Below are 13,557 nucleotides of genomic sequence, written 5' to 3' on the forward strand. Positions count from 1 at the left end.
TAATATTTTTCTAAATGTCAGGGGCAGTCGCACCCCTCGGTCCCCACTTCCCTACGTCCCTGTGCCGACTGAGGAGATTGGAGGCCAGCCTTGTTATCCGAGTACTAAGTGTTTAGTTGGCCGAATAGCGGACTGCCCAAAGTTAGCCTAAATTATATGTCGTTGGATGAATACCAAGCGCTACCAAGCTCGAGTGGGAAGAGTATCAAGTTGTGATGCCGAGTGCTGAGTTAGGAAGGTCAGTGTCAAGGCTTGTGCTAGATACAGTTTGTTTTAAAATAGATCTCTCTCCGATAATGGTTAAGGAATGAATTCAGATACAAACCTACAGGTGAAAAACGAGCCTCTTCCGGCACAAATTCACAATTTTATTGTTATAATTCAATATAAAGCAACCTAAAAGTCACTCTCATTTTCCAATGTGAAACTAAACTCCCAAATACAGTGGAGATTATTTCCATCCACTTTTTTCTTTTAATTAATTTTCAAATAAAAACACGTATGAAATATTAGTGCGACGATGACTCTTGCACTTCATGTAACAGTGAAATGCAAAGTGTGCTTTCCGAATTTATCCTGACTGTTGAAAACGATTATCAAAATGCAATAGCACCACTGTAGCAATTGTTGATTGAACGCATCAAATACAAATATGCAAATATGTAAACAGTAAACAGTAAACAAGGATTGACGATGACAGATATTGAAATCTCTGTGCTTATTGTCAAAAGATCACTTACAAGATAGAAGATCCCTGAATCAAATTCCTTGTTCTTTGTTTTTGATGAACCGATCATCTTCACTTTGTTTCCTTGGACGCAAGCCTTATTCATAAGCTATTGTGCCGTTTCAAAACTATACTTTTCGGTGCAGTCATGGGGCACTACGTGAAGTTACTGCAGTAACTGCCAACAGCAATATAATAGCACGGGCTTCGTTTAGGCCAGCCCGAGCTAGGCCCAAATACAGCAGCAGCAATGGCAATAATGACAGATATTCTGGGGACAAGTTCGCAGTAAGTTGATCCGTTCTTTTGAAAAGCGTTCGAGCCAGGGATTTTCTCACAAATTATACCATATTTTGTTCTCGATCCCACTCATCATCACTGATCTCTTCCATTCTTTAATCCTCCTGCTCAGGATTTGGTAGCTAGCTACCTCTTGCATGGCATCTCTATCTCATCCATGCACGTGAAAAAGATTCAACTACCTCGTTCGACGACCGTTTATTTAATGAGTTCTTAAATTACAACTCTTCTTATAATCTATACTACTAGATCATGAAACTTTATAAGATTAGTTTTTAGGACTTTTATTTTTTGTTATTGTGCTCGGTCAACATTCACCTTCGATCTTGTGTGAAAACTAATTGTTGACTGAGAGAAGCCTCCGAACGGGAGGAAGGGTTTTGAACTAGAGCAAAAGGGAATTCCGGTGACTCTTTTTTTACGCACATGAAAGAGAGAGCGCACAAAACGTTAGAGCAAGAAACAGGGAAGAGGTCCCTGACGCAGACACTCTGACGCTTAAGTCAGTATAGTGATAGAGTGAAAAGGGAAGAAGATCAATTGAAGATGCGTGTAGTATGTAAAAAATATATTGCCTCGTATACCTAGCCAACGGAGATGACTTCTTTTTATACCACCTCTCATATCCTCCCCAATAATGAGGTGATAGAGAATATTCGGTGTCAGAAGTTATTGAGTAACAATCATTCTCCAAGGAATCTTCCGTTACTCACATCTGAACTGTCTTTTATAACTTACACAATTAATGAGATAGTTAAGAGAATATGCTCTCATAGTGTGTCGGCTGATGGAAGGTGTATAGCCACTTTCGAAGAATGCTCTATTTATTGCATATGTTGGAACAACAGAATATTCTTTGATAAATAGTTGTTACTCTTTGACGAGTTGTTGTGATCATCTGACACTGTTATCTCTCGGAGGAAATCCAACTGGCCTTATGTTTGGCAAGCTATATATACTAGGAGATTTATATCCTTGAAGAACGGGGAACAAGGTCTTGTAAATCCAACCGGCCATAAGGACGATCAGCTATATATCCTACGCCCGGTGCCGAGGATCTGATGTTAAAGCAATAGGGAGCTAATTTTCGTTGGTCTGGCCGGTTCTATGACTACCCGCTAATATGAAGGGAGACTGACTCTCGAAGAGCAGGAAGCTTGGCTTCGTAAGTCTGACTGGCCCTGAGACCGATCGACTTTATACTGAAGGTAGTATCGTAAGACTGCGCATGTATATTGAGTAATATTGCAAAAATGGGGAGCTAAACCCCATATGCTCGGTCGGTGCATTAAAATCGAACAAGTTTATTTTGACCAATGTTGTAACCAACCGATTTGTGTAGGAGATAGGGGCGTTGAGCCCTGTGAACCCGATCAGATTCATGAACGACCGGTTGTACGAAGGAGGATTGGCACATGAGGAGTGAATTGAAATCCATATGTTTGACCGGTTATTGGGTCGACTAGTAATATACTGGGAGAATATGTTGTAGCAGTGAGGAGTTGTATCTCATATGCTCAACTGGCTTATGCGTCGTTTGACCATATATTGAGAGACTAGCGAATACTAAGCTTAGATTAACTTGGTCAGCCTCTGAGCCGACCGACTATATAACATAGTTATGTAGTGCGAGTCATATATAATTTCGACTAACCTCTATACTGGTCGGTTATTTACAAGTGGAGCACTAGATCCTTCAAGTTCGACCAGTTCTGGGGCCGACTGTCCTTATACCAAAGGCCTTAGCGCTGAGTGAGGAGCTAAGCTATGATGAAGGTAACACTCTGGCTGTCATCCTATCTTGACTATGACCACCATTTTACTTTAACTTTAACTATCACATTTGTTGGTAGTTTTGAGAGCATGAAAACTTAAACGAAGTAATTAAAATAATAATGCGGAAACCATAAACACTCACATTGATCTCCCGAAGAACCGCAACCGAAGACGCCGGTCGATGAAGTCGCCGATGAACCGCCGGAGACGTCGTTGCTGCTGTCGCCGAGAAGATCACCACACGGAACCTTCTCGGACTCTTCCACAAACCAAATCCCGTCCCTACGGATGTTCTCCCTTTGCTCACACGATCACCTCCACTGCTCTTCTTCGCACCTCTGATCGCCAGAAGCTCTCCTTTTCCTCTGATTGCCTTGGACGCCTCTTATAAGAAGGCTGAGGAAGACGAAGGGGAAAGGACGCCCCTTCGTCTCCCTGGCGTTTGTAGCAGCGAAAGGGACGAACCCTTTCGTCTGTTAAGTGTAACGCCCAACATCTCCCACTCGTCCAAGTCAATCCATATGGTCACATAGACCAAGTTAGTCACATAGACTACAAGGTGATCAAGTCACGAAGACCAAATAAGTCACGAAGACTTGAGCAAAATTTAGTCACAAAGACCAAATAAGTCACACAGACTTTATGAGAATCAAGTCACAAAGACCAGATCAGAACATTCATTCCATACATTAGGGAAAATGGTTCGTGCGACAGCAAGCACAGTGAGCATTCAATTGCTAAGAAGATTGTCACACCTTACTTAGCTGCTCCATAGAACAAATCAGAGACATAAATGTCCATAGAACAAATCATAGACATAAATGGCTTGCCTTTACCCCAGATTAAATTATTTACATCATCATGAACATCTCTAATCCCTCATATTGACCATATGTCAAGAGCATGTTCAACACCTCCAATCAAACAAATTATTCACAATTACATTTTATGTACTGAACTAAAAATGTAACCGGTACTAGTGAATAAATGTCGCAGATGTAAATCAATCTTAATCTTCCTTTTTAGCTAGAATCCATTCACTCTAATCAGTTGCTTTCCTAGTTATGCTCCATAGACCGAATCATCCATAGTCAATAGGAAACATGCTAAAGTAGCAGACACTGATCAGAACTTCAAGTAGACATCTAAATAGTCACTTAGGGTAAAATCGAGATTAACTTATAATCTCAAGGGCCTCACATAGTAGAAAAGCAGGGATCCATTCTCCTACAACCCTTCTTGTCGCCATAGCACATGTGGTATGAATCACATGCTACGATGTTATTCTCTTTACCAAAAAGAGCGCATGTTTTTCCCAAATTTAACATCGTACAGATTTCGATCTAGACATTCCCAATGTCTAATCCTGAATTCAACATATGAATTCTAATCTGGCTTCAAGCAGATTCAGTAAATGGTGGGTGCATTTACTCCAATCATTACACAAATGATCTCATCTTGACCCAAATATCAAGGCGACTTTAACTTATGGGTATGTCTCTATTCACAGCTACAAAAGCTGTCCCATAAGCAACGGTCTTACCTCTATTCGTACTTAACAAATAGAGATGATTGTCCATGTGAGGGACCAATCCCAATCTGCCAACATCCTTATCGAGACTTTTATTCGAATGTAACCAAGACATATACACTGAATAGATCATGAAATTTTTTATTTATCAAAATGTCTTTACAATTGTTACATTCTCCGAAGTCCCAAAGACTTCATATGACCATGAAATGACTCTTTAGTCAATGGCTTAGTAAAAGGATCAGCAAGCATATTCCGTGTAGGGATGTACTTAAGAATAATCTTTTTCTTGTCAACAATATCCCTTACAAAATTATACTTAATTTTTATATGCTTGCCTTTGCTGTGATATTTGGGATCCTTGGAAAATGCTATCGCAGCTTGATTGTCACAGTACACAATAACAAGACTCCCACTATCCTCAGTAATCCTCAGATGCTTCAGGAACCTTCTTAGTCAGACAACCTCTTGCACAGCCGCTGCACAAGCCACATACTCAGCTTCCATTGTCGACAAGGCTACACAAGCCTGCTTCTTGCTATTCCATGAGATGGCGCCATCATTCAGCAAGAAGACATAGCCAGATGTGGATTTTCTGTCATCAAGATCCCCAGCCCAATCTGCATCTGAGTAGCCACTTAGGCTCATATCTGATCCTTGGAAACAGAGGTAATAATCAGCTGTTCCTTTAAGATATCTGAATATCCTCTTCACCGCTTTCCAGTGTCTCGATCCTAGGTTTGACTGGAAACGACTAACTAAGCCAACAGCATAGCTTATATCGGGACGAGTACACAACATAGTGTACATCAAACTACCAATAGCACTGGCATATGGTTTCTTCTTCATTTCGGCTATTTCCTCAGGAGTCTTGGGATACATACTTTTGCTCAAGATAGTACCTTTAGCAATAGGCGTCTGTTCAATGTTGCAATCTGACATATTGAAGTATTGTAGCATCTTAGTGATATAAGCTTCTTGAGACAAACCCAAAAGCCTCTTTGATCGGTCTCTAACGATCTTCACTCCTAAGATGTACTCTGCTTCTCCCATATCTATTATGTCAAATTGTGATGAAAGCCAACTTTTGACTTCTATTACACACTTTATGTCACTTCCAGCTATTAGCATATCATCAACATATAATGATAAAATGACAAGCTTTCCTTTTTCCTTCCTTAGGTAAACACAATGATCCTCATTGATCATTTCGAAACCATAAGATAATATTACTTCATTAAATCTTATGTTTCATTGTCTTGACGCTTGCTTTAGCCCATATATAGACTTCCGAAGTCTACATACTCTTTTCTCTTGGCATTCAGCAACATAACCTTCTGGTTGTACCATATAGATTTCTTCGTCAAGATTACCATTAAGGAAAGCCGTTTTTACATCCATCTGATGTAATTCCATGTCATAGTGTGCTACTATAGCTAGGATGACACGTATTGACACAAACTTTACAACTGGGGAGAATGTCTCTTCAAAGTCAATACCCTCCATTTGGGTATATCCTTTTGCAACTAATCGAGCTTTGTATTGATTAATCGATCCATCTGCTTTCCTCTTTACTTTGAGAATCCACTTATTCCCAATAGCCCTTCGGCCTGGAGGAAGATCGACTAAATCCCAAACTTGATTCTTTCTCATTGACTTCATTTCTTCATCCATTGCAACTTTCCATTCTTTTCTAACTGAGCTGCTCATAGCTTCCTCAACTGTTCGAGGTTCCTCATCGTCAACTGGGAGAACCATTAATGCCTCATTCTCAATATCAAACCTTCTTCGTGGAATAATCTGACGACTACTTCTTCGAAGGTTAGACTGTTGAGAAACTGACTCATTCAGTGGCAAATTACTCCCACTCGGTTGACTAGATTCAGGCATCTCCTGATTTGTTGATAAAGGAACATTATCCTCCTCCTCTATCTCATATAGAGGAATTGTCTTATCAACTTCACCTCGTGTTGGGAACTCAGTTTCTAGAAAAGTAACATCTCTTGACTCTATTTCAGAGATGGTTCAATCTTGTCGCTCACCAATAAAAACATAACCTTTAGAGGTCTCAGAGTACCTTATAAAGATACACTTCTTACCTCTGGGTCCTAGTTTTCCATATTCGTGAGTCTTATCATGAACGTAGGCAGCTGACCCCCAAGGTCTCAGATTACTCAAATCCGATTTTCTGCCTGTCCAACGTTCATGTGGGGTAGATGGAACTGACTTTGAAGGCACTTTGTTAAGTATATAGGTCGCTACTAGCGATGCATCTCCCCAATAGGAGATTGGCAAATTAGCTTGCGCCATCATAGACCTAACCATTTCAAGAAGAGTCATATTTCTTCTTTCAGCAACCCCATTTTGCTGTGGAGTTCCAGGGATAGTTAGCTGTCTAATAATCCCTTTCTCATTACACATTGTCTTGAACTGATCAGACAAATATTCTCCTCCACGGTCAGTGCGCAAGGTTTTAACCTTACGTTCCAATTGATTCTCAACTTCGTTCAAGTAACGAATAAAGCAATCCAATGCTTCGGATTTGTGAGAAATCAAATACACATGACCAAAACGTGTGAAGTCATCGATAAATGTAATGAAATAAGAACTCCCATTTCTAGCCTTCACATTCATTGGACCACAAATATCTGAATGAATTAATTGCAATGGTGAATCAGCCCTAATAGCCTTACCAAATGGTTTCCTAGTCGCCTTTCCAGCAATACAATGCTCACATATAGACAAGTTAATCTTAGCATGAGTGCCTAATAGACCCTCCTTAGCTAATCTATTCATTCGTTCTTGTCCTATATGTCCCAATCTAGCATGCCAAATTTCATCATTAACATCAGCATTACTAGTAAGAGCAATGTTTGAAAAACAACTATTATTATTTGGTTCTACATCAAGAACCATAAAACCATTTGTTACATAACCATATCCAATTAACACAGAGTTAATTCGAAGTTCCACACAACGGCTATAAAAATTTACATTGTAACCTAAATCAAGAAGACAAATAACGGAAACCAGATTCCGTCGAATCTCAGGAGCGTACAGGACATCATGTAGAAACAAGGTGCCTCCACCACGTAGGTTGAGCTTGCAAGTGCCAATTCCTTTGACTTCAATTCTTGCATTGTTTCCTACATATATCCATTTGTTGCCAGCTGGTACCCGACGGTACTCCACATATGTAGCTCGATCACGAGCTACGTGGTTCGTTGCTCCTGAATCTACAATCCACAAAGGATACGAATCAGCTAACAACACTGTACTCGCAACATATTGCTCGTGGAAAGAAGACAAAAATGGTTTTACCTTTTTAGGCTCAGTACAATCCCGAGCAAAATGACCCTTCTTGCCACAGTTGAAGCAGGTCAACTTGCTCCTAGGTTTTTGTCCATTTTTCTTTCCTTTCTTCTTGATTTGGTTTTTCGCAGCAACAACATTAACCTCCTTTCCTTTCCCCTTTCCTTTCTTGAACCACTTGTTCTTATTCTTGGAACCAGAACCTTCAGCTACAAAAGCTTGACCCGAAATCCTTGCGGATTCAATCCTCTACGCCTCAAGTTCCACATGGCGTGAGACATCAGTGAAAGTCTTGATACTCTCACTATGGGTCAGGTTTTGTTTCATCGTTTCCCAAGAATCAGGAAGGGAACGGATAACTGCCTGAACCTGTTGTTCATCGGTCAACGTATAATCTGCAGTCTTCAGCTCTCGAATAATGTTACCCATCTCCCTGAGATGTTGGGCCATGGTAACATTCGAGCGCTTCTTACAACTATCAAATTTGATAGTTAGCTGACGGAGCTTACTCAGACTGACTCCACTGTACTTCTCTCTAAGGGCTACCCAGACAGCATGAGCCGATGGTAATGGCTCATACTCAAATACTAGGTCATCTATCATTGAACTAATCAATATGCCCTTAGCAATGGAGTCCTTCCTTTTTCATGCCTTATAGGCATCAAGGTCACGTCTGTGCTGTGCTGTGGAACCCTCAACTGGTTCCTCCATGATTTGGTTTACAGCCTCCAGAACTTCTTGTTCCTCAAGAACATATTGTATCTTGAGGTGCCAGATTTTGTAGTTATCCCCATATAATTTGTCACCCTTATTGAGTTCAGCTATGATGTTTTTAGTTGCCATGATCTACATAAATAAACAAATTATTTATTATTTCAGTGTAATTATTTATTGACTTAGTGTAAATTAGAGTTAGTTTACAAAATCAAGTGATAACATTGTTTCCACTCATCATTTGTATGTTCTAATCTAATCAACACTGATCAATTATATTACACATATCCCAACTAATGAACAAATCATTTTATATGAACGAATCATATTTATATGAACTAATCATATCATGAAATGAACTAATCATTTCCAAGTTAGTTAACATATAACTTAACTTTTATTATATAATTCTGTTCGTACAAAACAACAGAAATTATTACATGACTCAAAAACTAGATGAGCTTACACTGTTCATACATAACGACAGTAACAGAACACTAATAAACTAGATAAGCTAGCACTACTCCCACTAGGATAAATGCTAGAGTAGTGGGTAATTGCATCCCGTTTATCCCAGATTCTATGATAGGTGGATCAGCCTCAGATGTATCCATCAGATCCATCTCTGGATCTTCTAGACACTCCTGAGGATCCTCCTCTGATCCTTCAGGATCCATCTCTAGATCCTCCTCAGGATCCATCTCTGGATCGTCCTCGGAATCCATCTCTGGATCTTCCTCAGAATCTTCAAGATCCATTTCTGGATCCTCTTCAAATTCTTCAAGGTTCATTTCAGGATCATCTTCAGATTCTACAGGATTTGGATCCTCCTCTAAATCTTCAGACTCCATTTCTGGATCCTCTTCAGATTCATCAGGACCCCATTGCAGATGAAGTAGTTGTCTGCACATCTCTGAGTATGAGATGTGCCCATCAGAATCATCCCAAAGTTGGAATGCTATCTGCCTCAGATGTTCCGATAATGAATAAACCAGAGAAAATCTTCTTTCTGTTTCCTGAACTGGATACCCTTCTTGCTCGAGATTCCAGAACAACCAATCGAGCTGACCAATAAGCCTACCGACTCCGTGATCCGGGTCATATTCCAGCTTCTTGATCTCCTCCCACATCTCATGTTGTCGTTCATAGCGACCAGTCATCGTGTATATCGTTCTTTGTATCTGGAATTGAAAAACATGATGTTAGTACAAAACCGACTGACCAGTACAAAACCGGTCAAATTCAATTCCCACATAAAGAACAAAATATACAGTATACACAAGCAATTAAGAAAAACAAATTTCCTTATTTTGGGGAGTCTTATGTGACTGACACATTGGATTGGTCGATCATAAATCCGAATCTTAAGCTTAATCTATTGTCCTCATTAGAACTAATCTAATTGGACCTATGTTCTGTTTTTGTTTAAGCCCATTTGAGTCAATCACAGACTTATTAATCAAACTCAGGTTCGTTTGACTCGTCCAATTATCCATTGGATTAAGTCTGACTCATTAGAACAAATCCAATGTTTCTGATCAAATTTTGACACAACGGAACTAATCCGGTCATATTTGATCAGCCCAACTTCTCTAATCAAGTATACCCAATTAATTCAATAAACCGGACTGGTTAAACCAACAAATGATTTAAACCAGCTTTAGGTATCATTGAATCAAATTGGTCTGCCTAAATCAATTAATAATTTAAACCAGACCTGAGTTATTTGATTGATCAAGTTGGTATGGTTCAATTTTCAATAAATTAAACTATAAATTAATTAAATATTTATTTATTAATTAACAATACATTTCTATATGTATTTAATTAATTAATAAATATATTTAATTAAAACTTTAAAGCATCCACTGTTTATAACGTGAAGAAGAAAAACATGTGCATGCTTTAAATTTTTTTTTTAAAACATACTGTTCATGCGTTTTGATCGATTCGTGAATCGATTCAATGTCTTTTTTTTTTTTAACTTCAATCGATTCAAATTCGGCATTGAATCGATTCATAATAAAAAAAAATTTGTGCTTCGAAAAAAAATTTACTGTGCACACCTTTAATCGATTCTTGAATCGATTCAGTGAGTTTTCTCACTGTACTTCGTCAAAAATTGCATTCACGAATTTGAATCGATTGAATCAAAATTTCAATCGATTCAATTCAATTGAATCGATTGGTTAATCGATTCAATTGATGAATAGTGTTACTGTTCATCTTCTTCTTCGCGACAGAAGAAAAAAAAACGCGAATTTTTTCGCGTCGATTTTCATGCTTCAAATCTAGCACGCTCTGATACCAATGTTGGTAGTTTTGAGAGCATGAAAACTTAAACGAAGTAATTAAAATAATAATGCGGAAACCATAAACACTCACATTGATCTCCCGAAGAACCGCAACCGAAGACGCCGGTCGATGAAGTCGCCGATGAACCGCCGGAGACGTCGTTGCTGCTGTCGCCGAGAAGATCACCACACGGAACCTTCTCGGACTCTTCCACAAACCAAATCCCGTCCCTACGGATGTTCTCCCTTTGCTCACACGATCACCTCCACTGCTCTTCTTCGCGCCTCTGATCGCCAGAAGCTCTCCTTTTCCTCTGATTGCCTTGGACGCCTCTTATAAGAAGGCTGAGGAAGACGAAGGGGAAAGGACGCCCCTTCGTCTCCCTGGCTTTTGTAGCAGTGAAAGGGACGAATCCTTTCGTCTGTCAAGTGTAACGCCCAACAACATTATCTCTAGATCCATTCATAACTCCTGATAACACCTTTATATGATATATTAAGTAATCTAAAATAGGCCCCCAGGGTGTAGCATAGACGGTGGACGCATGACATCTCTGGAGTAATGGTTAGAGGTCGATTCTCAAGAACTGACGATCTGAGATTTATCTCACCATACACTTGATGCTTGTGTACTTGTATATAACTCTCTCTATATCTATGAAGTCGATACTAAACGATCGTTAATGTAACTGATCTATATTTAAGTACTGTAAAATAGATATGACTGCTATTTTAAGTCATCTGATAGGATACTGGAGATATACAATATTCTTTTTATAAAATTCTAAAGGAATTGTTTTTAGCAATAAAAAAATAATAAATGACAAACTGCAGGGCGACAGCTTGGTAATATTCACACAGCATGGATTCGGAGGCCAAGGCCCAGGCCAAATTTGACTTGCAAGATTCTTTTATGTTTTGCCACATATTTCATTGTTTTTTGAAGAAAAATAATATTTTTTAAAAAAATTATATATTTAATAGTTTTTAATAAGTAAATTTAAATTTATAATCCAGTTGTTTATAAATCAAATATAATAATTTTCTTATTTTTTTTAAAAATCATAAATTAATTTTTTTTCTTAAGGTGGATCGTGAATTAATTAATTAAATAAATAAATCGGATCACATTGAGTGAGCCATACAGGCCACTTTCTCCCTGTGGTCCCTATGGAAGGAAGCAATAGCGGGCGATTGGAGGTAGGAATATAAATAAATCAAGTCGTTCATAAGTTATTCGAATCTCAATTCGATAAAAGTTCATTTGAGCTTGTTTAATGAGACTCATTAAGATAAACAAACCAAACTCAAGTTTTGCAATACTCAGCTTGTTAGCTCGTGAACACGTTCATTAAGCTCATGAATCAATTTTTAAATAAAAAAATAATAGTTTTGATATTGAATTTATAGATTTACTCTCTACTTATGAAAAATATAGATAAATATATTAAATTTATTTATTAAAATAAAATTATAAATTCTAATAAGAGTATTATAATTTTCTTTAAATATATAATTTAGTTTTTAATGAATATTTAAATTTATGATTTATATTTATTAAGCTTGTTTAGGCTCGATAAAAGTTCGAATAAATTCGTAAGCCATGAATATATTCGCTAAATAAAGCTCAAGCTCGGCTCAATTATAAATAAGTCAAGCTCAAATATTCAAGAGTTCGGCTCGACTCGGCTCGATTACACCCCTAATTAGAGGTGTGCGTCACTGTAAAATTAATGAAAATGATTCTAAAAAAGCAATCGGTTCTATCTGCGATACAAGAATCTGTGAGAATTTTTCTTTTAAACGGGACGCACAATCAAAGAATGATTTATTAGCTACCTGTTATGTGCACTTCTTGATTTATCTTAATGATCGGTAAAAAAATTTTATGTGACCAGGCCGATCACCTCAGGGCTAGTAAATGAGGCTAACTGAGTTTATTATATATATATATATATATATATATATATATATATATATATATATATATATATATATATATATATATATATATATATATATTTTTTTTGATACAAGAATGTGGGCCCCCTCCAGGTGGTGTGATGGTTGAGACATGGGGTTTTGTTACATGAGGTCTTGGAGTCGAAACTCGACGTGTTCGAGCATGCCTTCCTCTATGCCTTGGTCACCTGCACTAATGGCTAGTAGCCACCCGTGATTTACCTCTTCTGTGTTGGCCTATGGACGGGTTGACCGGGGTGCTGGGGCGTTAAGGGCGAGCAAATCGCCTTTTTTTTTGCCACATGATACAAGAATTTGCGTGGCCTCCCCGGGCCTACGCAGATGGTTCATATAGAGGGGTTGCCATAGATAAGTTCGGGACTGATTCTTAGCAAATATGGAATGTTCCGTTGGTTGTCTCACCTCTGTATACACTATTATTGTTGAATGAAACCTCCCATTATTTAGCCCTTTTCAAGAAATGTAGGGTCACCCTGGAGGAGCCGTTAAGGTGACGATTTTACCTTTTTACAACATAGACAAGAATCTATGTGCCCTCATAAGAATGGCTGAATTGATGCTTATATGGTAGATTGTCACATGAAAACCATCTCTCCATCTAGAGAGTGCTAGCGCAGCGGGGCCGACAAGAGGGGAGGAATGAATTACCTGAAATAGAAAAACAATACCCTCCTTGTACTTTCAAATCTTACTTAAAATGCAATAACAATAATAAAATAAAAGTAACAAGAATAAGGAAGAGACTTGAGATTGACTTGGTTACAACTTAGGTGGTTGTTAATCCAAGGCGGTTACAAAGTCCACTAAGAATCTGTAGGAAATGGGGAAAGTAGGAACGTGAGAACATGCCCACGTTCCCCACTACTTTTAATGGAAAAGTCCATTATACCCCTGGGTTATTTCCCTTTATAACGGGTGCA

The sequence above is a fragment of the Zingiber officinale genome, chromosome 5B (genome assembly GCF_018446385.1).
Source record: "Zingiber officinale cultivar Zhangliang chromosome 5B, Zo_v1.1, whole genome shotgun sequence".
Classification (NCBI taxonomy): domain Eukaryota; kingdom Viridiplantae; phylum Streptophyta; class Magnoliopsida; order Zingiberales; family Zingiberaceae; genus Zingiber; species Zingiber officinale.